The sequence below is a fragment of the Rhinopithecus roxellana genome, chromosome 21 (genome assembly GCF_007565055.1).
Source record: "Rhinopithecus roxellana isolate Shanxi Qingling chromosome 21, ASM756505v1, whole genome shotgun sequence".
NCBI classification, from domain to species: Eukaryota; Metazoa; Chordata; class Mammalia; order Primates; family Cercopithecidae; genus Rhinopithecus; species Rhinopithecus roxellana.
The window spans coordinates 62,533,228-62,558,163 of NC_044569.1; the positions used below are offsets into that span (position 1 = coordinate 62,533,228).

A 24,936-nucleotide genomic window follows, 5' to 3' on the forward strand; every position below is an offset into this window, starting at 1 on the left:
GAGGCAGGAGAATTGCTGGAACCTGGGAGGCGGAGATTGCAGTGAGCCGAAATCACGCCACTGCACTCCAGCCTGGGTGACAGAGCGAGACTCTGTCTCGAAAATAAATAAAATAAAATAAAACAAAAAGAGAAGAAAGTCCTGCACACAAATGCAACTTATAGATCAGTACCAGGTGCTAATGGTTAACACACTGATGATATCCAGTATTGACATGTTTACTTGGAATCATATTTTATTATTTTAGCAAGAGTTATAATTTGTCTTCTAATCAAGCTATTTAAATGGCTTCCTGCACTCTGCCAAAATATTTCCTAAAATTCCACCAGTACAAATTAAGTCCTTTGTGTTCATTTTTTCCCATCCCGAGGCTCCTCTTTCAAAATGCCTGAAGAAGGGAGAGCATGATGCTTCTAGGTCTTAAAACTCAAACCCTCTGCAGCCAAACTTATCTTCTACTTTAAACCAGCTTTTCTCCAGCATCTACCAAGTAGAAGCAATGAAATCCAGAAACCATGGCGTGCCCCTCTCTGTCACTCCCTCTTCATCCTCTACAACCAAGCCCTGAAATGCACCCAGTGCCCTTCCTTCCTTCCCATGGCCCTCCCCACCCCCACATCTGCTAATGACTGCCCCATGGCAGTCAGGGAGAGCCTCCTAAAACACAAATGTAGTCATGCTGCTCCCCTGCTTCAACACCTTTTGTGCTTCTCACTGCTCCCAGGACAGAGTCCGACCTGCAGCGTGGCCCGTCAGGACTCGCAGGAGCTCTCCCAGCGTCCCAGCCCAGCTGCACGCTGTATGCTTCCATTCCAGCCCCACACTCCAGTGTCATCAGTCGCTCTGTCTCCCATGCCACACTCTCTCATCACAGGCCTCTGGCATCTTGTTTCCTCCTCCTAGGACACAGCCTCCTCTTTTCACAGGCTAGCTGCAAGGACTACTTCCTTGTCTTGGCTCAGGCACCACTTCCCACAGGAAGCCTTCTTAGATCTTTAAGTGCCTTGCTATGTGCTCCCATAGTATTTATCACATGGTTACTAATGCCTCTTTATACTTCACTTGTATTTCTCTCTCTCAGCGGGTTAGGGATTACGTCAGTTTCATTCATGAGTATCTCCAGAACTTAGAATGGTACCTTGATCATAGTAGGCACGCAATTACTATTGAATGATTAACACATTAACAACTTACTAGGCCAGATCCTTTGTCCTAGACTAGCAGTTCTTAACTATAATGAACCATTGTCAAAAAAAAAAAAAAAAAAAAATCTGCAGACTTCCCCACATAATAGCAGGTTATACTTTTAAAATCAATTGATTAAGAAAATGCCTAATGACCAAAAGTTATATTGAATTCAGTATAACATTGAAAGAAATTTATATTTTATCAGAGGTAACAGTACCCACATATATTCAAAGGCTTGGTACACAAGTGGAATTTTCAGGCCTTTGCAGTCTCTCTGAGGCGTCCCTCCCCCATGGTGCAGCCTGCAGGGAATGAGGTTCTGAGGTGGGAGAGAGTCTTAAAAGGGCCAGGGCCTCAGCTTTTCCTAATTCACAATTTTACCTAGTGATGGACCTGTATTTGAGGAGGAATGAAAACCAAGAATGACACTGAAAAGGGGAATAAGAACGTCATTAGTATCTGGAAAGTAAATTGGTTTTCCCGGAACACATAGGTTTTATTCTAGTGGCTAGCCAGTGTTAAAAACTAAAGCTGATGCAGGAAATTAGTCATCTTCGTGTACCCCAATTCCTGGGAGTGGAGGGATGCCCAGGAACCTGGTGGGAATAGGGGCTGTAGGCTGTATTCTTACAGAGTATGGGGTTCTCACGACTGGTGCTCAGACCTGTGGATCTTTTTCATTTCTTTTCACTTTGGGCTCTTAACCCCCACCAACAAACCCACATTGCAAGGCAGCTCAGAATGGAAGCTGTGCCAGCTGGTGTGGCCCTTTTGAAGGAGAGCTCACAAGAGGCACCCATGAACCCTCGTCCAACCTTTCCACCAGATCTCCTGTCCCGCTGTGATCATCGCTCATGTGGACTTCACTAAAGCCTCTTCACTTCCACTCTTACCCTTCTCCACCCTCCTCTTCTCACTGATCCTTTCAGAATACAAATAACACCCTTCAATAGCTCTTGGGATAAAGACAGATCCCCACCTTTGTCCCCAAGTTCCCACAGCACAGCACCTTGCCTACCCTACTACATGGTCTCATTGTGGGCCTTCTCCCACCCCTGCATCTGCTCCAACCACTCAGATTCATCTTTCGTTCCCCATTTCAGGCCTTCACAGGTGCTGTCCCCTCGACCAGATAGATCTCCAGCCCTGTCCCTTTGCCTAGACAATTCCTATCCCTCATCCAGAGCTCAGGCACAACCACACTTCTTGGAGGAATCTTTTCATGACTCCACTACTAGCTCAGGCCCCCTCATTGTATCCACCTAGCACCCCAGGCACCTATACTGCAGCACCCCGAGCTGATTCGGCTCCCTACCAGGATCAAGTTAAAGCTCCCCTAATTCCCACTCAGTCTGGCCTCTGGACTGTCGAGTGTCAAAGCCCTCTGCCTCCAAGTGGAGATCACTTGTTGGTGCTTACAGCTTCACCATGACCTTTAACATCAAGCCAGCCGGGCTTTTGAGCAGAAATTTTAGTCCTTTGATGTCTTGCTGCACTTGTCCTCAGCTTTGGGAAGAGACACAAAGTCTTCCTGTGTCTGTTGCTAGGTTCAGAGGCTGTGGAACTCTGCTTCTGGTCATACTTCCAAGCAATGAAAGAACAGTAAGATAAAACCCCAAATGCAAAAGCCCGCCCTCGCTACCTCCCAACCACTAGCCCACTCCTCAAAGGAACTACCAGCAATTATACTGTTTGTATCCCTCAAGGAAAAAAAAGAAAAAGTATGCTATTCCCACCAAATAAGTGCATGTACAAATAAACACATGCACATAAGTATGTATTCAATTTTCTTTTCTTTCTTTCTTTTTTTTTTGACAGAGTCTTGCTCTGTTGCCCAGGCTGGAGTGCAATGGTGTGATCTCACCTCACTGCAGCCTCCACCTCCTGGGCTCAAGTGATTCTCCTGCCTCAGCCTCCTGAGTAGCTGGGATTACAGGCACGAGCCACCATGCCCAGCTAATTTTTGTACTTTTAGTAGAGACAGGGTTTCACCACGTTGGCCAGGCTAGTCTCGAATTCCTGAACTTGTGATTCACCCGCCTTGGCCTCCCACAGTGCTGGGATTACAGGTGTGAGCCACCAGGCCCAGCCTAATCTTTTATTTATATCCAATGTATTCTGATATATTTTTGACTTGGAAGTCATGGGGTTAATCATCATCCTTAACCCCAGTTCCTGATCTTGTCTTTTTCTTTTTCTGTTTAAATATCGGCACAGTATTACATTGGATGGCTGTATTATTTACTAAACCAGTCTACCATATAAATATTTAGTTTGCTTCAGTTTTCTCTTACAAACAATGCAGTAATGAATGTTCTTATGTACATGTCTTAGTGTACTTTTGCGAATATATCTATAAATTCTCAGTAACGGGATTGCTGGGTCAAGAGGAATGCACATTTCCAGTTTTGATAGGTATTGTAAAGTAGACCACTTACTACTTCTGGTAATGTTGATAGTGTTGAAGAGTGGCAGATCGCCCACAGCAGGGCCAAGAGCAAATATTAACAAGCCTCTAAGTTTCACTTATCTGTTAACTGAGAATTGATATCTCATCTACATTTACAAATTAGGAGTGAAGTTAACTATGTTTTCATGTGTTTATTTTTCTGTAAACTTCACATTCACATCATTTCCAGATTTCCATCTATTCAATGTGATTGCATTCTCTATTGCTAATTTTTCCTTGGATATTTTGGTTTTTGTCTTTTGACTTTATTTATTTGAATCATCTAATGTTCAGAATTTTTTTTTTTTTATTTTAGACGGAGTCTCACTCTGTTGTCCAGGGGCTGGAGTGTAGTGGTGCGATCTCGGCTCACTGCAACCTCCGCCTCCCAGTTTCAAGTGATTCTCCTGCCTCAGCCTCCCGGGTAGCTGGGATTACAGGTGCCCGCCACCACACCCAGCTAATTTTTTGTATTTTGTTAGTAGAAACAGGGTTTCACCATGTTGGCCATGCAGGTCTCAAACTCCTGACCTCGTGTTTTGCCAACTTGGCCTCCCAAAGTACTGGGATTACAGGTGTGAGCCACCGCGCCCAGCCCAGAAATTCTTTATTTTAGGCTTTGCATGCTTAAGAATGCATTCCCTGGCCCAAAATTATATCCATTTTAAAATCAATTTTAAAGTTCTACACAATTGCCACAGGCTGTCTTGAAGATTAAGCTGAATTTCTACAGCCCCTAACCCCCATTGAGACATCATAGCTTCAACAAAATGCTGACAGTTGATCTTGAGGTTAATTCAATTGACTTTTCCCCCTGGTTCCAAATTATTGCCTGGGTTATTGATTTTTCTTTTTAACATCTTTATACAATCTGGATTGAAGAAGATATCCCATCAATTCAGACATCCAGTTCTAATTAAAATCTTGCTCTTAAAACATGAGAATCTATTTGAATGCTTTTTCTAAAGCTTTCAGAGAAACTGATTTCCTTGATTGTCTTTGGCCTTCTGTGTGCAGCACCATCAGCTGACTGATTCCTAAGAGTAGCTGGGATTTTTCTGATGGCTTATGAACTAGCTTATACTTTATGTGTGTGTGATGCAGGGGAGAGATGGGCAAAATGGGGGTGAGTTGCACAGGTGACTATTAAAGGGAACTGCAGCAGTGTAAGCCTGAAGAAATTCAGTATTTCTAAAACTCCCAACATCATGGGACTTCTCTCCCTGATTTTTAAGTAGGAGTACTTGGAGTTTTGCTGTTTATAACCCTCTCACATAAATTAGCCCATTGCTGTTTTACATAGCAATATTTAGGGATATCAGGTAATTTTGTTGGCAACTTTTTATGCAGACTAATGGAGGCTCAAGAGATGAAGGGCTCAGTCCAAGGTTGTACAGTTAGGTAGAGCTGAGCTGGGCTGCAAATCTCTGTCTTTTAACTCAATCTACTGTTCCTTCCCCAGATCTCACGGTCCTACCTGGTTGACATTGCTTTTCATGTAATAAAAGAGCTAAGATCGAATGCAATACTTTTTTTTTGAGACAGCATCTGGTTCTGTTGCCCAGGCTGGAGTGCAGTGGTGCAATCTCGGCTCACTGCAACCTCTGCCTCCCAGCCTCGAGCAATTCTCCTGCCTCAACTTCCAAGTAGCTGGGACAACAGGTGCATGGCACCATGACTGGCTAATTTTTGTATTTTTTGTAGAGACAGGATCTCATTATGCCACCCAGGCTGTTCTAGAACTCCTGAGCTCAAGTGATCTGTTTGCCTCAGCCTCCCAAAGTGCTAGGATTATAGGCATGAACCACTGCACCCAGCCAAATGCAGTACTTTTATCAAAATAATCAACTGTTCAAAGAATGTTGTAATTATAAGGAAGCTGACCTTTAAACTCAAAAATGAGCTGAGCTAGGTCAGTGTATTAGCACAGCATCTTGCACACTCCTGGGATACACTGGGGACAAAGTTCCAAATAAAATGCAGGATATCTAGTCAAATTTGCATTTCAAATAAACAATGAATAATTTTTAGCATAAGTTTACCTCAAGTATTGCAAATATTGCATGGTACATACTTATACTAAAAAATGTATTTTATTTTATATACTTTTTGAGCCAGGGTCTCACTCTGTCACCCAGGCTGGAGTGCAGTTACATGATCACAGCTCACTGCAGGGACCTTCCAGGCTCAATGTGATCCTCCCACCACAGCCACTTGAACAGCTGGGACCACAGGTGTGTGCCACTTCACCGGGCTAATTTTTTTTTTTTTTTTTTAATTTTTTGTAGCGACGAGGCTGTGCTATGTTGCCCAGACTGGTCTCAATCTCCTGGACTGAAGAGATCCTGCTGCCTCAGCCTCCTAATGTGCTAGGATTACAGGTGTGAGCCACCACACCCAGCCAAAAAGTTCTTTGTCATTGATTTGAAATTAATATTTAACTGGTATCCAGTATTTTCATTTGCTGTTAGGGTGTTAAAAAGTAATTGTGGTTTTTGCCATTACTTTCAAAGGCAATTTGGAAATCCTCACTGTAGGATATAATAAATTCCTCTTCAAAGGTTTTAGCCTGTAAATTATTAAGTACAATGAGTTCTGAGATCCTCTCCAAAGAACCAATGTATCAGTATGTTCAGCTCCCCTGTTCTTTGTTCTTCATTTTAAAATTTAACTTCCTTGTTCTCTTCATCTCCTTGCCCCTAGTTTCAGTAAACAACACCCTCCTAGCCCCCATCACCCGCTCTGTCCTGAGTCACCCCTGGTCATCTGCTCTGACCTGAGTCATCCTGAGTCACCTATTCTATAACTGTCCTTCCCGCCAAACTACTCACCCCACCACTCTGGCTCATACCCCTGCTCTCTTTAAAATAGCCAATCGGAATTAGCTTAGACTGTGCAGTCCAACCCTAGTCAACAGGGGAATGATATAGCCATAGGGGCTACTTGGGTCAGGGATAAGAACCCCTTCCCCTCCCTTGTTCAGGTGTGTTCTCACCATTGCTCCATCTGCGAGGCGCGCCCTTCTATAGAAGTAAAATTGCCTTGCTGAGAAAATTGAATTTTATGCTCGAGTGTTATTTTTTTTGCAGCATTGAAAATTTATTTCTAACATAACTGAGGAGAGACAGTTTGTCAGTGAATATAACAAGATTTGTGACACTGTTGGTCTGAGGAGGTATTAGCTGAGTTGTGGCAGTAACTTCCCAATACAGAAATGAGGAAGATCACTTAAGATCTCACAGGCAATGAGTACTTTTGCCTGTTTTTCTTGGTACCCAGTAAAAAAAGTTAATAATGCAATATGTATTAAAGTCTTTTTAAAGTAACCAAAGATGTGCACAATTATTTATCTATAAAGATGGTCTTTGTATCATCGTTCATATTCTGAAAAAATAGGAAGTACTCAGTTTACTTCAAAAGAGTGTTTGGTGAATAATAAATTCAGTCATTGGAACACAGTGAAATAAAGTGGAATCCAAAGTTATTTTTAAGAGTGTTGATAGATATAAATATTCCTTGACAAAACAGTATGTTGAGGATAGAATACTGAATGGAAAATGCAGGTTGCTGAAAATTATCATATTTTTACAAAACAATTACATTTTGTTTAGTAAAGCACACTGCCTACCCTCCACTCACGCTTTAACATCTCTGAAATTAGGATACCTTTAGGATTTAATGGCATCTTCAATTGCTGTGTACAGGCAGCAGACATGATTTAACTGTCATCTGTGTGCATGTGAACCCTTGGTAATTGCTGGTCATGGTATTACCTAAATTGAACTATCTGCATTTTGGTACAACACATTTGACTTTACCATTTAAAAGGCCTTCAAAAGCAAGAGAAAGAGACAAAGGTGCCCAAATAGAAAGAGAGGAAGTCAAACTGTCTTGCTTGCAGATGACCTGATCCTACATCTAGAAAACCCCATCATCTCAGCCCAAAAGCTTCTTAAGCTGATAAACAACTTCAGCAAAGTCTCAGGATACAAAATCAATGGCAAAAGTCACAAGCATCCCTATACATCAACAACAGACAAGCAGAGAACCAAATCATGAATGAACTCCCATTCACAGTTGCTACAAAGAGAATAAAATACCTAGGAATACAGCTTACAAGGGATGTGAAGGAGCTCTTCAAGGAGGACTACAAACCACTGCTCAACATCACTGATAATCAGAGAAATGCAAATCAAAACCACAATAAGATACCATCTCAAGCCAATCAGAATGGCCATTATTAAATAGTCAAGAAGCAGCAGATACTGGCGAGGCTATGGAGATATAGGAATGCTTTTACACCGTTGGTGGGAATGTAAACTAGTTCAACCATTGTGGAAGACAGTGTGGCGATTCCTCAAAGACCTAGAACCAGAAATACCATTTGACCCAGTAATCCCATTACTGGGTATATATCCAAAGGACTATAAATCATTCAATCATAAAGATACGTGTGCATGTATGTTTACTGCAGTACTATTCACAATAGCAAAGACATGGAATCAACCCAAATGCCCATCAATAACAGACTGGATAAAGAAAATGTGGTACATATACACCATGAAATACTACGCAGCTATAAAAAGAAATGAGTTCATGTCCTTTGCCAGGGACATGGATGGAGCTGGAAGCCATCATCCTCAGCAAACTAATGCAGGAACAGAAAACCAAACACTGCACATTCTCACTTGTAAGTGGGAGCCAAAAAATGAGAACACACGGACACATAGAGGGAAACAACATACACTGGGACCTGTCAGTGGTGGGGAGCGGGTAGGGGTGTGGGAGGGTGATCATCAGGAAAAATAGCTAACACATGCTGGACTTAATACTTAGGTGATAGCTTGATGGGTGCAGCAAACCACCATGCCACACATTTTCCTGTGTAATAAACCTGAACATCTTGTGCATGTACCCCGGAACTTAAAATCAAATTTAAAAAATAAAAAAATAAAAGGTCTTCAAAAAATCACACTATGATTCAGTATCAAAATGAAAGTTATTTCATATGCAGAAAGGCATGAACGCAAAGTGGAAGGAACTAGATTTGATTTTGGTGATACAAATTTTCTTTTTGTCTTGGAGAAATGATCAAGGAAATCAGAAAAGACACAAACAAATCAAAACCCATTTTATGCTCATGGATAAGAAGAATCAATATCATGAAAATGGCCACACTGCCTGACATGGTTTGACTGTGTCCCCACCCAAATCTCAACTTGAATTGTATCTCCCAGAATTCCCACATGTGGTGGGAGGGACCCAGGGGGAAGTAATTGAATCAGTCCCCAGAGCTGGGTTACCTCTCCACCCTAGCTTTGTCCCCAGCCTTCCGTGTCCCTCCTTAACTGACCCAGGAACAAATTTGTTGCCTTATTGGCCTGTTATAGGAATTTTTTTTTTTTTTTTTTTTTTTTTTTTTTTTTTTTTTTTTTTTTGCACATTTCTCAGTAACAAAACAGCACCCTTCATCCACTTGTGAGTGTCTTCCTTCTTGGGTTCTATAAATCACCCGGTTCCTGCTTTGCAAGAAAATATAAAACTGAGGCTGCCAAGTCTGCTGTGCTGACTTCTGATCTAGTCCAGTCCTGCTAAAGCAAAGGGCATGGAGAGATCAAGAAGGCCCCATAGGTGCCTGGGACTCTCCACTGTCCCTCTCAATGGCCAAAGCACCTCTGAGTGACAGGAGGAGGAATGGTGGTGAGCGAAAGGGCACAAATGGGCAGATTGGTGCCACCGCTTAATTAGCATTTTTTTCTGTTATCTGGAACTTGCCCTGGTCACTTGGGAGACTTGAGCAGAAGAGAATCCTTATAGTGGCATTTCACAAAACGACTTTGCTTTTTCTGAATGAGGTCTCTGGTGATGAAGGGAAAGGGATACAGTCAGAATTCCTTTTTTAAAAAAAATTACATTTCAGAGACAGGGTCTCACTCTGTCACCGAGGCTGGAGTGCAATGGCATGATCATAACTCATTACAGCCTCAGACTCCTGGGCTCAAGCAATCCACCTGCCTCAGTCTCCAGAGTAGCTGGGACTACAGGCACTCACCACCATGCCAGCCTAGAATTCCTTTTACTTTTAATTTTGTAGAGACAAGGTTTTACTATATTGCCCAGGCTGGTCTTAAACTCCTGGGCTCAAGTGATCCTCCATTCTCAGCTTCCCAAAGTGCTGGGATTATAGCCATGAACCACCCTACCCAGCCCAGAATTCCTTTAAAGTCATGAAGGATTAAAGGAAGAACTAGGATTGGCCCCTCTTTTCTAAGAATCTGTGGGCTTTGACTCAACCTTCAGCCTGGGTGTTGGGTCTCCGTGCATGAAGGACTCCGAATTCACAAGGCAGCCCTCCCTTGCTTTCTCCTCCAGCTGCATTTTCTGGATGCCCTCTGGGCTGGCCCCAAATCTCTGGCCCAAGGGGAATCTGGATACCCTCTGGACTGGTCCAAAATCTCTGACCCAGCAAAGTGAGAAAGGGGATTTTTAGCAACTAGAGTCCACAGTTCCAGCTGCAGAGATTTTTTAAGGCATAAGCCTGTGGTTCACTTACAATCCAATTAAGTATCTCTCCCAGTTCTTCCTGTGTAATATCTGCCTGATGATAATAATAGTAATAATAGCATTTATTGAGTTCTTACTATGTGCCAGGGACATGTATTTCATGTATATGTGTCATTGAATACTTACCATAGTCATGGAAGGTAAGTATTATTACCTGAACTTTACAAATTAGGAAATTTAGGCTCAAGTTCACCCATTAAGGAAGAGGCAGAAACAGGATTCAAACTCCAGGTTCTATGGCTACAAACCTCCTTTTCTTACCCACTAGTCACAGTACATTTCTCTGAACAAAGACCCCTGACTACCATCTATCCTTATCTTTCCAATCCTTCTACTTTTATTTTATTCCTATTCCTAGGGCTGGCCCCCTCTGTCCCCTTCCAACCTATATACCACGTAGAGCATCAAAGAGCTGCTGCATGGTTCCCCCCTCGTCTCCTGTGTGACTCCCACCATCCTGTATCCTTTTGTCTTCCATAACTCCCTGGGTCTCCCATAACTCCCTGTGTCTCCCATGATCTTCTGTGCCTCCCACATCCCCTGTGCCTCTCACTATTCCCTGGCCTACAGTAGGGCATTCTGCTGGTCTGACTCCTATAATCGCCTTTGCTTCCCACAATCCCCTGTGCCACTCATGGTTCTCTGTGCCTCCCACAATCTCCTATGTGCACAGTTAGCAGGTAGTGTCCCCTAAGTACCCCCTTGGGTCCACTGGTTCTCCATGGCTGACTGAATTAGCCCCTCTCCTTAGCCTGGCCGCCAAGGGACAGTGGGACCTGCGCTAATGAACTCTTGGGTAGGACCTAAGCTTAAAACCAGGTTCTAGGACTGCCTTCAGTAGAGGCATGGCTGAGGTGCTGTCTCAGTCCCTGCTCTGTCCCCGAGTCCCATCTCGGGCATTCACTGACTTGTTTGTTTGTGTATTTGTCAAACACGCCATGAGTGAATGATTCTGAAGTCTTATCTCCTCAATCCCATGCTGAGCTCCTTCGGGCCTTACCCCTTGTCTGATGTGAGCAGTCAGTAGCATCTATGTCTTGTGCTCAGCGTAAACACTGCCAGACTGGAATTGTGTCTTACTCACACTAATCCCCTGGCCTGACATTTGGACCTTAGGAGGTGATGCAGAAATTGAAGTGGGGTAAGAGTAAAAGAGGGACAAAGGGGACAGCATGCTACTCTTTCAGGAGTCAGGTGTGACCTTAAGACTATTGATCAAAGAACTAGTTTGGCATCTGGCTCAGTAAATTCCAGAGGAATCGATGACTGTATGATGGAAGACAAACCGCATACCAATTCTATTCTCTGCCTGAGTCTATAACAAAAGTGAAACAGAAAGCAGTTGCTCCAAGGACAGAAAGCTAGTTAATTAAGTTAATGTTGAAACAATTCTTTAATTCAGGATAAATCTTAGTTTAGTCTATCAGTGGTTAAATGTGCAGGTAGAGGACATTGAAGAAGAAATGGCAAGCGTACAGAAAGTTTTGTTGGAAGGACAGATCTGGGGGGTACCCAGGTTGGAGGGGAGTGCAGTAAATGCCCCCCTGTACAAGACAGTGGGGGGAAGGCAATGGGGTGGGGGACAAGGGGAAGAAAGTGACCTGTACCAAATGATAAGGGAGTGGTTCTTGAGAAAACTCTCCATCGAAGTGGGGACTATGAGAATCACACTCAGAGGGACAGGCACACAAGCCCCGATGCATCAGAGAAACAACCCAACACCTGAACTTCCCAGCCTAACACTGGACTTACAGGAAGACAGAGGGAACATTATTACAGTGACTCAGTGGCTCAGAATTTGCTGCCAAGTCCCATTTCAAAAACCCTAAGCAAGGAGCTATGTTGCTTTGTGAACTATTTCACAGAGCTGACCTTAGCTTGCAAGAAAATTGGAGCAGAGACCACCAACTTGGGGTGTGTTTGAGATTGTCCAGAGTATGTGGTTCCTTTAACACTTAAACATCCTAGGTGACTTTGAGATTACCCTGAAAAACCTCATGAGGCTCCTGGGGATCTGGGGAGAGGGGAGGGAGAATTATGTGATACTAGCCCAAGTCCTGGTAGAGAGCTACGTAGGATAGAGCATGAACAAATGAATGAATGCATCCACTAAGTCCTTTCTTCGAGTGGCTTTTCACAAAATGACTTTGCTTTTCCCAAATGAGGTCTCTGATGATCAGGGAAGAGGGGTGCAGTCAGAATTCCTTTATTTTTTAAAAAAATTGTATTTTAGAGACAGGATCTCTCACTCTGTCACTCAGGCTGGAGTGCAATGGCATGACCATAACTCACTACAGCCTCAGACTCCTGGGCTCAAGCAATCTTCCTTCCTCAGTCTTCAGAGTAGCTGTGACTACAGGCACTCACCACCATGCGCAGCCCAGAATTCCTTTTACTTTTAATTTTGTAGAGATGAGGTCTCACTATGTTACCTAGGCTGGTCTTAAACTCCTGGGCTCACGTGATCCTCCTGTCTCTGCCTCAGCCTCCCAAAGTGCTGGATTACAGGCGTGAACCACCCTACCCAGACCAGAATTCCTTTAAAGTCATGAAGGGTTAGAAGAAGAACTAAGATTGGCCCCTGTCTTCCGAGGATCTGTGGGCTGTGGCTCAATCTTTGGCCTGGGCATTGGGTCTTGTTGTGTGAAGGACTCTGTATTTACAAGGTAGCTCTCACTTCTCCTTCTCAGGACAGGAGGCCCAGAATCTTGCTGCTACAGAGGTCTGTTCTCAGGGGTCCTGCACAAGCTCTGGCAGAGATCTGCTCTCTCCTTCTGTGTTCTTATGCTCACTTTGAGCAAAAATGCTCAAGGTGATAAGTTGGTGATTTGTAGAGCACAAGGATAGAACAGCTGGGGGAAGAACATGGACAAGTTGAAAGAGGAGAGGCTCTTAAGTTTGGCAATGGAGCCCAGAGTTTTGAACTCCTCTTGGAAGAGTGAGGTCCTGGGCACTGGAACCTAGCTTCCTTAGCATGTGTGTGGCAGGGAGAGCTGCAGCGGGCAGTGAGTTGCCTTTAGAAAAGTGTCCTTCCTGGCTTGACACACGGTACCAGCTGTGCCTTGACCTGTTTGTTTGTTTGTTTATTTGTTTATTTAAGACGGAGTCTCTCTCTGTTACCCAGGCTGGAGTGCAGTGGCGTGATCTCGGCTCGCTGAAAGCTCCACCTCCCTGGTTCACGCTATTCTCCTGCCTCAGCCTCCCGAGTAGCTGGGACTACAGGTGCCCGCCACCATGCCCGGCTAATTTTTGTGTATTTTTAGTAGAGACAGTGTTTCACCATGTTAGCCAGGATGGTCTCAATCTCCTGACCTAGTGATCCACCTGCCTCGGCCTCCCAAAGTGCTGGGATTACAGGCATGAACCACTGTGCCCGGTTGACCTATTTATTTATTTTAAAATTGAAATAAGAATGATCAAAGATGTTTTCAGGATTTAATAATAATAACACTTAGTGGTGTTTACCCTGGGCTGAACACTATTCTAAGTTTATGTATACTAATTCATATAATCCTCATAGTGACCTTAGGAAGCAGGTACTACTATTAATACAAATTTATAAATGGAGGCACAGATAGTTAAGTACCTTGTTCAAGTTTCTACAACTAGTGAGTGGGAGAGCTGAGGTCTGAACCTAGACAATCTAGCCCCAAGGTCGATGCTGTTAACAACTAGCCAGTTGTTTGTCAAATACAAAGGGGGGCAGAGAGTAAGAGGCATTCAAGTTATATTTCATTCATTTTCAAACAAATAATTTTCCCCACATTTTAACACCTCTATAATCTGCATACAGGTTTTTGCTATGTTAGCCAGGCTGGTCTCGAAATCCTGACCACAAATGATCTGCCCGCCTCTGCCTCCCAAAGTGCTGGGATTACAGGCGTGAGCCACTGCACCTGGCTGGTTTACTTTTTTTTTGTTTTTTTTTTTTTGTTTTTTTTTTTTGTTTTTTTTTTTTGAGGCGGAGTCTCGCTCTGTCGCCCAGGCTGGAGTGCAGTGACGCAATCTCGGCTCACTGCAAGCTCCGCCTCCCGGGTTCACGCCATTCTCCTGCCTCAGCCTCCTGAGTAGCTGGGACTACAGGCGCCTGCCACCACGCCCGGCTAATTTTTTGTATTTTTAATAGAGACGGGGTTTCACCGTGGTCTCGATCTCCTGACCTTGTGATTCGCCCGCCTCGGCCTCCCAAAGTGCTGGGATTACAGGCGTGAGCCACCGCGCCCGGCCGGCTAGTTTACTTTTTAACCTCCTCTCCTTTTTTCTCATACCTTCCCTCCATGGGTCCTTGTTTATTCACACTATCTGGAGTCTCTTCCCAAACCTCGCTATCTGCTTCTCTGCTTTTCTTTATTTTGTGGATTGATTGTCTGCTATTAAAGAGAATTGGGGCATTCTCCGTCTCAAAAAAAAAAAAAAAAAAAAAATTAGCCAGGCATGGTGGTGGGCACCTGTAATCCCAGCTACTTGGGAGGTTGAGGCAGGAGAATCACTTGAACCCAGAGGCAGAGGTTGCAGTGAGCTAAGATCACACCACCGCACTCCAGCCTGGGTGACAGAGTGAGACTCCATCTCAAGGGAAAAAAACAAAGAAAAAGGAAATAAGCTAAATAGTAGGTGCTATTAGAGAATTACTGTAAACTCAGCTCTGATAATGATACTCAGGTTAAGTAGAATACTCCTAAATTCTTTGGGAATGTGTGCTGAAGTGTTTAGGGAAGAAATATCACCATGTGCACAGTTTATTTTCAGCTGCCTTCTAAGAGTGGGCGCTGCTCATTCACGTGATGGCTCTCACCCATGATCACTGCCATCAAGCCCCTGCCCCCTCTGCACCACCAGTGTTCTGGACCTGTTTCCAGCCATAAGAAGAGGAACTTTCGTGGGAGAAGGTGATGCATGTGTGAATGCAGAGATGAAACCAGGACTCGCTGTCAACATTCCATTTTCACTTGGGTCCTGACTTGTGACATTGAGTTGAAAGTGATTTGGATTCTCTTAATAACAAATCCTAGGCTGCAGCTTCCTTCCAGCCCCACTGAGCTTGGCCTGGTCCCTGCACATGGCAGATTAACCTCCTTTGTTCTCTTTACTGGTAGAGTAAATAACCAGTTAGTCCGTACAGCCCATGCCCTTTGTCATTTCTCTATATCCAACTTTGTTTTTTTCTATTTACTTTTTTCTTATTTTTAGAGGCAGTGCCTCACTATGTTGTCCAGGCTGCACTCAAATTCCTGGGCTCAAAGGACTCTCTTGCCTCAGTCTACTGAGCTATTCACGATTAAAGATGAATTCATCTCCTCTTTCACTTGAGGTTTCAGAGCAAATGATGAGCAAGTATTCTCAGCTTTACTATACAGAGAGCAAACTAAAGCCTCAGAAATATGAAGTTATTTTTGTCCAAGGGCAAAAATCCAAATGGCAAAGAGTCTTGAATGAGACCCAGGATCCCCAGTCCCCAAACTTCAGCATTCCTCATGGCAAAAGTTTGACATTCTTCATTGGAAATTATCAATTTCTTTTTTTCCATTTAACAAAGTCTGCAGCCCATGGCAGGAAGATGAGAAAATCATGGAGCGAATCACCCACAATGATTGGAGCCTGCTTCCAGCTGCAGCTACTGGAAAGTTACCTGATTTTGGTTTTCACTGTTGGTGAAGCCCAATTTTGCAGCCTGTATCTGAATATACACATTAGGGATCTAGACTTTCTAAGTTAAACTTCAACCTTCCAAGACTCACATCTACCTTATTTTTTAAAAAGGCACTCACCTTTATTTCTTCAAAAATAAAAAGTCACTTTTTTTTCTTTCCAGGACAGAGTCTTATTCTAGTGCCCAAGCTGCAGTGCAGTGGCATGATCTTGGCCTACTGCAACCTCCACCTCCCAGGCTCAAGCAATCCTCCTGCCTCAGCCTCCCAAATAGCTGGGACTACAGGTACATGCCACCATGTCCAGCTAATTTTTGTAGTTTTTGTAGAGACAGGATCTCGCTATGTTGCTCAGGCTGCTCTCAAACTCCTGAGCTCAATCAATCCGCCCACCTCAGCCTACCAAAGTGCTAGGATTATAGGTGTGAGCCACAGTGCCTGGCCAAAAAATCACTTTTAAAGGCAGCTGAGGTAGAGTTGTGTGATTTGCCAGAAGTTTGATAAACATTCATCCTGTCTCTGAAATTCAGAATCCTTGCAAGTACCGTGGCTGGGAATGTAAAGAAAATCATCTGAAAGCTGAACATCTGTCTTCATCCTGGTTTTCTAAATGAAGGGAAAACCATCTCAGCAAAAATGCTGATGAAAGGGACCCGGACAATGTGGGATGAGGCCTGGGGGTGGGAGGGATTTGTCCTGCCCTTTCAAAGAACGTCTTTGAAAGAATGTCTTTGAAAGAATTTCTTTCTTTCAAAGGGCAGGACAACGGGGAGCCCTGAGGAATCTGTTTCACTTTAAAGGAGAAAAAACAACAGTTTTTTCTTTTAAAAAAGGCACTCATCTTTATTTCTTAAAAAATGAAAAGTCACTTATTTTTTCTTTCCCAGAGTCTTATTCTAGGGTCCAGGCTGAAAAAAAGTACTGTGCACTTTTCAGAATTTCTTTTCAGAATCAGGATGGCTGAAATCAGGTGAAGCAACTTAAAAACTGCACAGCAAGTTTGCAAAGGCAGTGTCAACACTGCAGTGCCGGAAATGTGACCAGAAAAAAAAATCCCATTGACACCATATTTATCTACTAACGCTGGGGAACACAGGACTTTGGCGATTTCCAGAGGGCCCTCGGGATGTTTTTCTCGCCTTGGGGTGCCCTGTTTGGGCTTTTCCCGTAGGAACTGGAGGCCCATCCCTCAGCCCTGTTGGAGGGCCCTGACTTCTGTAGGGCCAAGTGTGCAGGATCTCTCAGGTGGTCATAGGCAACCTGAAGGAACTTAGTCCCCCCAGGAACCTAGGGAGCATGACAGGAACAAACAGTGGTACCCACTCCCTGGACTCATTTCTTGAGTTCAGCTCTTCAGCAAGAAAAAAAAAAAGGCCGTTAGTATATTTTGTTTTTCATTTTTACCTGAAAAGAAATATGACAACTAACAGGCAGTATGACACTAGCAGGATGACAATACCTGCTAGTGAAATTAAGGCCACCCAGCTCCTCAGATCATCATCAACTGGAATGACCAGACCTCACTTCAGGTTGCATTTGTGTTTACTAGAGAAAGCAACGAGGAGTTTCCTTTTAAAGAATAAGAAAGCAAAATAGCAATGTGGTGAAACCTCATCTCTACAAAAAAGTACAAAAATTAGCCAGGTGTGGGCACCTGTAGTCCCAGCTACTGGGGAGGCTGAGGCAGGGGGATCACTTGAGTCCAGAAGGTCGAGGCTGCAGTGAGCTATGATCACGTCACTGCACTCCAGCCTGGGTGACAGTGAGACCTTTCCTTAGAAAAAAAAAGAAGAAGAAGAAGAAAGAAAGGGAAGGAAGGAAGGAGAGAGAGAGAAAGAGAGAGATTGAGAAGGAAAGAAAAAGAAAGAAAGAAAGAAAAGAAAGAAAGAAAGAAAGAAAGAAAGAAAGAAAGAAAGAAAGAAAGAAAAGAAAAGAAAAGAAAAGAAAAGAAAAGAAAAGAAAAGAAAAGAAAAGAAAAGAAAAGAAAGAAAAACAAAATAACAAAACGACCCTGAGAAGGAAAAGAAATAATCAGAGACATAAAAAATAATCGCTGGCGGCTGGACATGGTGGCTCATGCCTGTAATCCCAGCACTTTGGGAGGCCAAGGCGGGAAGATCAACTGAGGTCAGGAATTTGGGACCAGCCTGGCCAACATGGCGAAACCCCGTCTTTACTAAAAATACAAAAATTAGCAGGGCGTGTTGGGCACCTGAAGTCCCAGCACTCAGGAGGCTGAGGCAGGAGAATTGCTTGAACCCAGGAGGCAGAGGTTGCAGTGAGCCGAGCTCGCACCACTGCACTCCAGCTTGGGTGACAGAGTGAGATTCCATGTCAAAAAAATAAATAAATAAAAAATAAAAAGCAATAATAATAGCCGACAACAGAATACAGCTAGGCCGAGCAGCAGCCTCCTCTGCTGTCCGTGCACTCACATGTTGCCTGCTTCACTGCCTGACTGTGGGCTCTGTTTGTCTTGGTCCCCGTGGCATTACCAGAGCTTAGCAGATAAGGAGGAGCTTCATACATAATTGTTGGCATGAACAAAGGAATGCATGGTAACCACGTCAGAAATGACCAGTTCAAGAGGAGAATGGGATTGGCTTCCAAATATTGGTCAAGAGCTCTACATAGCATGAGCTAAGGATCTTAGTAGGCTCCTGTGACTGGTGACTCTTCTGGCTCTAGAAATCTGGGGAGGTGACCAGGTCATACATGGCAGTCTCCCTGTGAGGAACGTTAAGCTGGTTGGAACTTGGGGTTCTGAGGGGAAGATGTACTCACCAGGTGACCTGCCTGTTCTGCCTCGGTGGCCTCCATGGCTGCCTGCTGGCCGCACGCCCCCACTCAGCAGAGGAATGGACTTTCCAATCTTGCTGAGTCTGTTTGACCAAAGGTGATGCTGACTTAGTGGCCTAAGGTCGTGCCCTCCCTCCCCCACTGAATCGATAAATAATGCGACTTATCAGAAAGAGAAAGAATTGTTTACTTTTAAACCCTGGATCCCATAAAGGGAGAGGGGAGAAGCCTAAAGCCACAGAAGCTGTGGAAGGCGCCATCCTGCCTGTCACAGGAGGGGCCCTGGGCTGAGAACACCGGAGCTGACTGGGGGTAAGTGCGGCTCTCCCCGGGCGCCGGCCAACCCCCCTGAGTGATCAGGCTGTCCTTTGGGGTGGCCGCTGACTGAGAAATGATGGGAGGCTGCTGACGCCAGTGTCGAAGGAGATGCCACCCAGCACCTGAGCAGCAGGAGGTGTTGAACACACCGTCACTTTGTCTTCCATAATTTTTCTGATTCTTCAGAAAGCCTGAGGGAAACTGGAGACTTTCTTTAGAGAGAGTAACAAATGGTTTCTGTTTAAAGAAAAATAACAAAATGGCTTAAGGAGGAAAAGAAATGATCACCCTGCAGAGGGAGAGAGGATGAGGCTGGGGAGGAGCTGAGGGCTCAGGGACGGTGTGGGCTTTTATTTCTGCCCTTGGAGTGGCTGGACATTAAACCAGTTCTTGTTTTTACAATGGCCTGATTGAACAATAACACCAAACCTTCATACAAAATACCGGCATTAGAGTCATTCCTTTGGCATGCCTCTGTCCAAGTCATATTGTTCCCTCGACAGCACTAAAAATAGCTGGACACCTGTGCAGAAATGAAACAGCTCCTTAGGAATCCCCAAGCCTCAGCAATTCTCTTTAAAAAGAGTCCATGGAGGCCCCAACTTGGCTAAAAATGTACCCAGTGATTCCTTCTTCACCACTGGTTGGTGAGAAACACAGGCGATTATAGGTGCCTGAATAGGGAACTTCCCAGATTTCCCTTCTAGATGGATTTCAATGAGGAAAGAAATACTGCTTTGCTCCCTGTTGACAAGAACATTCTATTTTAAAATTTCCATACACTTTCAAAATGACAACTCAGAAGTATAATACTGACTTCCTTTGTCATGCAGACTAACAGCCTAAAAGAATCAAATGAATGCATTTAATACATCTATTTTAAATGGCAGTAAACGTGAATTCAGAGTAAAAAGCATCTCCATTTATCTTTCACTTTTTAAGAAAACATTTTTTTTTTGGTACTGATGGGTTAGGTTTGCAGCAAGGTGACGCTTCATAGTCTCCAAAGCACCCAAACCCCAACGGGGTTGGCCCTAGAATGCTCTTAGCCCCTGGGAACAACATATTAAAGCAAAGACAAGCTGCTCGTGCCCAGATCTGACCTGAGAAAGAATAGGGAGTGTTGCGATATTCCTGGTACTTGTGAATCTAAGACGTCATGCTGGGAGCTGTGGGGCATACAGAATGCGTACAGAGTGATGAATTTACTGGAGGGTCTGGCTTTGTAAAGGCTTCCTGCTTAATGAGCTTTTTTTCTCACTTATGAAAAGAAATGCAGGGCATTAAAAGAGTAGCAAACCAAATCTAGCCTGTTTTTCCTACTCACAGGTCCAATGGGAAAGCTGCATTCTGAATTGGCCACAGCAGCTAGAGATGCCTAGAGATTTCATCACGGTTGGGAAGACGGGGGGCAGGAAGATGACAGGGCACAGAAATTTTGTGTGTGTGTTTTCTTTAGAAATGGGATCTCAAACAACTGGGCTCAAGGGATCCTCCTGCCTAAGACTGCTGAGTAGCTGAGACTCCAGGAGAAATTCAGGATTAATAGACAGCCATTCAGGAATGGCTAGCACTCAACCTTTCTCAGGGAGATCTCAGGAAGTAAGGCATAAAGAGAGATGGTGGGAGATTTATGTGGATGGGATCAGAGGCCCGGGGAAGCTAAACAGAATCCCTCAAGGCCTTTTCTACACTGTAGAAAATTGTGCTGGCGTTTGGACAAGTCACCCTGATTAATATCCAACATCTTTGCCTTAAGCATTATTTTTTCAAAGGAAATAATGTGTTAATACATCCCAACTTGTGTATAATGTTTCTATTTGTTATTAGCTCATACTATTTAAGTTCAGTTGTTAAATCTGAAAATACTAGAACATTAAAAATTTGCAAAATGAGAAATAATTATGTGCATTTTTAAAATATTCAGAAGTGGATCCTGGCATTAACCAGTTTTAATTTATTTTACTAGCGATATATTATTGGATGACATTTTTTTTAAAAAAAAAGAAACCTTCTGCTTGCTTGTTTAAACTGCTTTATAAATTGATAGTTTAACAACTTCTGCAGAAACAAAGAAGTAATAAAACATGATGGCCATTTTAGCAACGTTTAAAATTTGCTCACAAGACAAAATGATTGGCACTCAATATGTGTTTAGTGATAGATGCAATAATACCGTAAAATTATTATACTGCATAATAAAGTATTTCACTAACAATTTGCTAAAAAATTAGCCTGAGGCCTGCCACTCAGCACAGCACAACTTTTCATGTTTGTGACAAATTGTCTGTGAGTAGGGTGGGCTCCAACTTTCCCAATTTCAGGAGAGTATTTTGCAAGAAGGAATTTGTATTGAGAGTCCAGAAAGAAAATTGCTTAAAATTTTTTAAATCCTCATTTTTCTCATTTAAAAAGTGCCACATGAATCATAAATTAACAAATGCACACAAAAGGAGAAAATAAAAAGAAACCATAATTTCTCTACTGAACGATAACCATGGTTAACATTTGATGTTTTGGCCTCAGGCATGTATGCATTTTTTTTCACAGAAAGGGACTCATACTGTGTATATTGTTTTATAAACTGCTATTTAATTCAATAACATATCTTGAATTTCTTTCCAAGTCTACCAGACTTTTCTACAGAATCAATTTAAATGATCACAGTGTATCATAACTATATTACTCTTCTCCTATAGCTGGACATTTAGGTTGGTTCCAATGTTTACCCTTATAAACAATGCCACTATGAGCAACCTTATAGGTAAATCTTTCTACAAATTTTTGACATTTTCCTGGAGATAGATTTCTGGGCCATAGAAGTCGAGGTTGATTTGGGGTGGGGGGAGTTGGTAAGATTTACCTGTAAAGGTTGATTTGGGGGGTGGGGAGCTGGTAAGATTTACCTGTAGTGCATTAACTTCCTCAACTCTTTTCATCTTCCATCTGTTCCTTCCCTCTTCTGTCTTTTGCAGATTATTCAAAGCCAAAAGCCAACAGAGCCCCCATGGAGAAGTGGAGGATGCTCAGATGCTGCTATGGAGCCCTGAGAAGTGAAATGAACCCAAGCCCTAACCTAGGATAGAGCGCTCCAAGCGCGTCCTCCGGGGACCCTTTTAACCAGTGAATTGTTCACTTCTCACTGTTTCTTCCCAACAGAGCTAAGAGACTTCTAGAGCTTCTTGTGATAGTCAGCGATAGCCCTGGTATGACCAGGAGGTGGGGATTTCTGTTCTAGGTCCCTCAGCAAAGATTAAGCAGGACAAGCCTGGCTCCTGTGTTAGGAGGCGCTGTAGGGAAAAGGAAGGACAAAATGGGCCACCACACACCTGCGTCCACTGCTGGGCTGCACCCAGAGTGCTGGCAGTTTGTGGCAGTGACTGGGGCCACCTAGAACAGTTCTAGGGTTCGTAGTCATTCTCTCTGAGTCATGGAAGACTGCCCAGGAGGCGAGTCCCACCTAAGAGAGTATGTCTCAATTTAGGCCACTGGCACAGCCTGCTGCCTTGCAAATGACGACATTTCATGAAAGAAAGCCAGGGCCACAGACAGGGACCAAGGAAATCAGTCACTTAGTGGAAGATAACAAATCCACAAAGTGAAAAGGGGAAAGAAAAAAAAGAGGCAACTTCAACACTCCAACCCCATGGGAGCAGACCGACTTTCAGTTTTTGCAGGGGAATAATCACAGCTTGAAGAGGGTGATTTCATGATCTACATGAGAATAAGGTGCTTTTTTTTTTTCCTGAGAAATACCGAAGGGTTCATTTTCAGCTGTTAAAGATGGGCCAGTTTTAAGGCTAAAGCAAGGCTCTGGTCAGATGTTAACAACTCAGTTATCCTGGGGAAAAAAATAACTGACTCCCAACTCTTTCCCTTTTCAGCATTTGCAGGAAAAGAAGGAGTAGATAAATGCTTTATTTCCTGTCATTCTCCATGGTGGCCAGGAGTTCACATAACGATTAGAAACCATTTTTAACAGAAAAGCCAAGTAAATCCAGTAGGGATTTATTCGGAGCTCCCTTTTTGCTAGAAAATGAGTATCATGAACTAAAAATGGACTCATTTCCTCTCTCTCCATCTACCTCTCTTTCTTCTCTCCCCTCATCTCCCACCCACTGCTATGGTGGAAAATGACTGTGGTCAAGAAGATTGAACATTTGAGCAAGACCAGATGCCTTTATATCCAATAGATGCATGGAGAGTAGATCACAACACATCTAACTGCTGTATCCCCATATAAAATAATTTTAATTTTCCTAGACTGCAGAATTGATCACATTTACTGATGATTGATTGGGAAGTATGTGAGGAGGTAAGAGTTGGAGGGTATTCATTTACTCGGTCAGATTATTCTCATTTATAACGTGGTCTTCCTGTAAATATTTATTTCCGGAAATCTATCCCCTCTAGAGATTCCTTCTCTCTCAGCCATTTTAGAAAATTTTTGCAAACAGAGTTCCTGTCCATTTTCACAGGACATTTTTGCAGAAGGGGTTTGCTGGGTGGCAGTGGAACACAGGCAGTGGACCCCTTTACTACTACTCTACTGTTCCAGAACACAGAAGCCTTTCGTCTGTAAGTCTTCAGCTCTTCCCATTGCTCAAGATGCTTGCACCTGTGATGCTTCTTTTCTCTGCTCAGGTCACAATATGTGGAGCTGACAAGGTTCCCCTATTGTCAGTGACAATGGTGGAATGTGGAGGTGAAGTTGACACCTTCGTGGCTGCAGATTTTCCTTAGCAGAGCTGTGGAGTGTGACAATGGTGTTTGTGTCTAAACTATCAAACGCCATTATCACACTAAATAGCTACTACTAGGCAATCCTTCCCTCGATAAATGTCTTGGCATCGTTTGCTTTGAGCAAGAAGGTTCATCTAATTGTTCCCAATCTTGTGTGCTTACTGAATAAAGTCTGCTTCTCTTGCATTCATAACCAACATGATTAGCTGAACCCTGCCTCTCACATGCTGTTGTTACATACCTTAGCTGGTGATGAATTTTCTTGTTTTCCCAAGTCAATAACAAGATTGCAGACCAGGCGCGGTGGCTCACGCCTGTAATCCCAGCACTTTGGGAGGCCAAGGCGGGTGGATCACTTGAGCTCAGGAGTTCGAGTCCAGCCTGGGCAACATGGTGAAACTGTGTCTCTACAAAAACTACAAAAATTAGCCAGGCGTGGTGGAATGTGCCTGTAATCCCAGCTACTTGAGAGGCTGAGGTGGCAGGGTCAATTGAGCCCTTGAGGTCGAGGCTGTAGCGAGCTGTGATGGCACCACTGCACTCCAGCCTGTGTGACAGAGCAAGATCCCGTCTCAAAAAATGAAAATGAAAAGATTGCAGAGTCCCTCAGAGCACCCAACACAAGGCCAGGCACCAGGTAATCATTCAACCCTTGCTTATAGAGTTAAAATGAATAGTTAGGGAAGTGTTAGATGCAGAAGGCTAAGACTGGGCTAAATCTATGTTATGCAGACCACAAGCTTATAGGTACAAAATTAAGGTGTATGGGTCCTTCTCTTTTCATCTTTAAAAAATCCAACTTTCTAATAAACTTACACATGGCTTCAGTGACCTTTCAGAAATTCTAGAACATGTTTGATTTCTACTGATTTAAATCAATTACTAGGCTGATTACTGAATTCATACACTAGGTCTTTCTTCCTCTTGCATCAGTGAATTACCATCAGAAAATTTTTTATGAACCATGTGTGAGCTGCCATGGCAAATCTGGGACCCATGCAGTTTCTGGGACAGTTGGCCCAGTCAGGTGCTCTGGTTAGGAAACCATTCTGTCTCTGAGAGGCATTTAAAGTCAGGAGTAGGTTTCGTCTGTGTTGGACTAAAGCTTCCCTCCTCAGACTTGGCTAAATGAAGTAGTACATGTTTAATCAAATTGACAGGGTTAAATCAACCATCAGAAACAAATTCAATCATTCAACCATTCACTTATGAAATAAACATGTGCAG

General features: G+C 43.5%; 1 long non-coding RNA gene across 1 annotated transcript; it reads left to right on the plus strand.

Annotated features, from left to right (window-relative positions):
- The first annotated feature begins 18,876 nt into the window (after positions 1-18,876).
- LOC104671247 lies at positions 18,877-22,139 on the plus strand. The gene is made up of 2 exons (XR_749264.1): positions 18,877-18,960; positions 21,942-22,139. It is a non-coding gene; the product is annotated as an uncharacterized LOC104671247 (long non-coding RNA).
- The last annotated feature ends 2,797 nt before the right edge of the window (positions 22,140-24,936 follow it).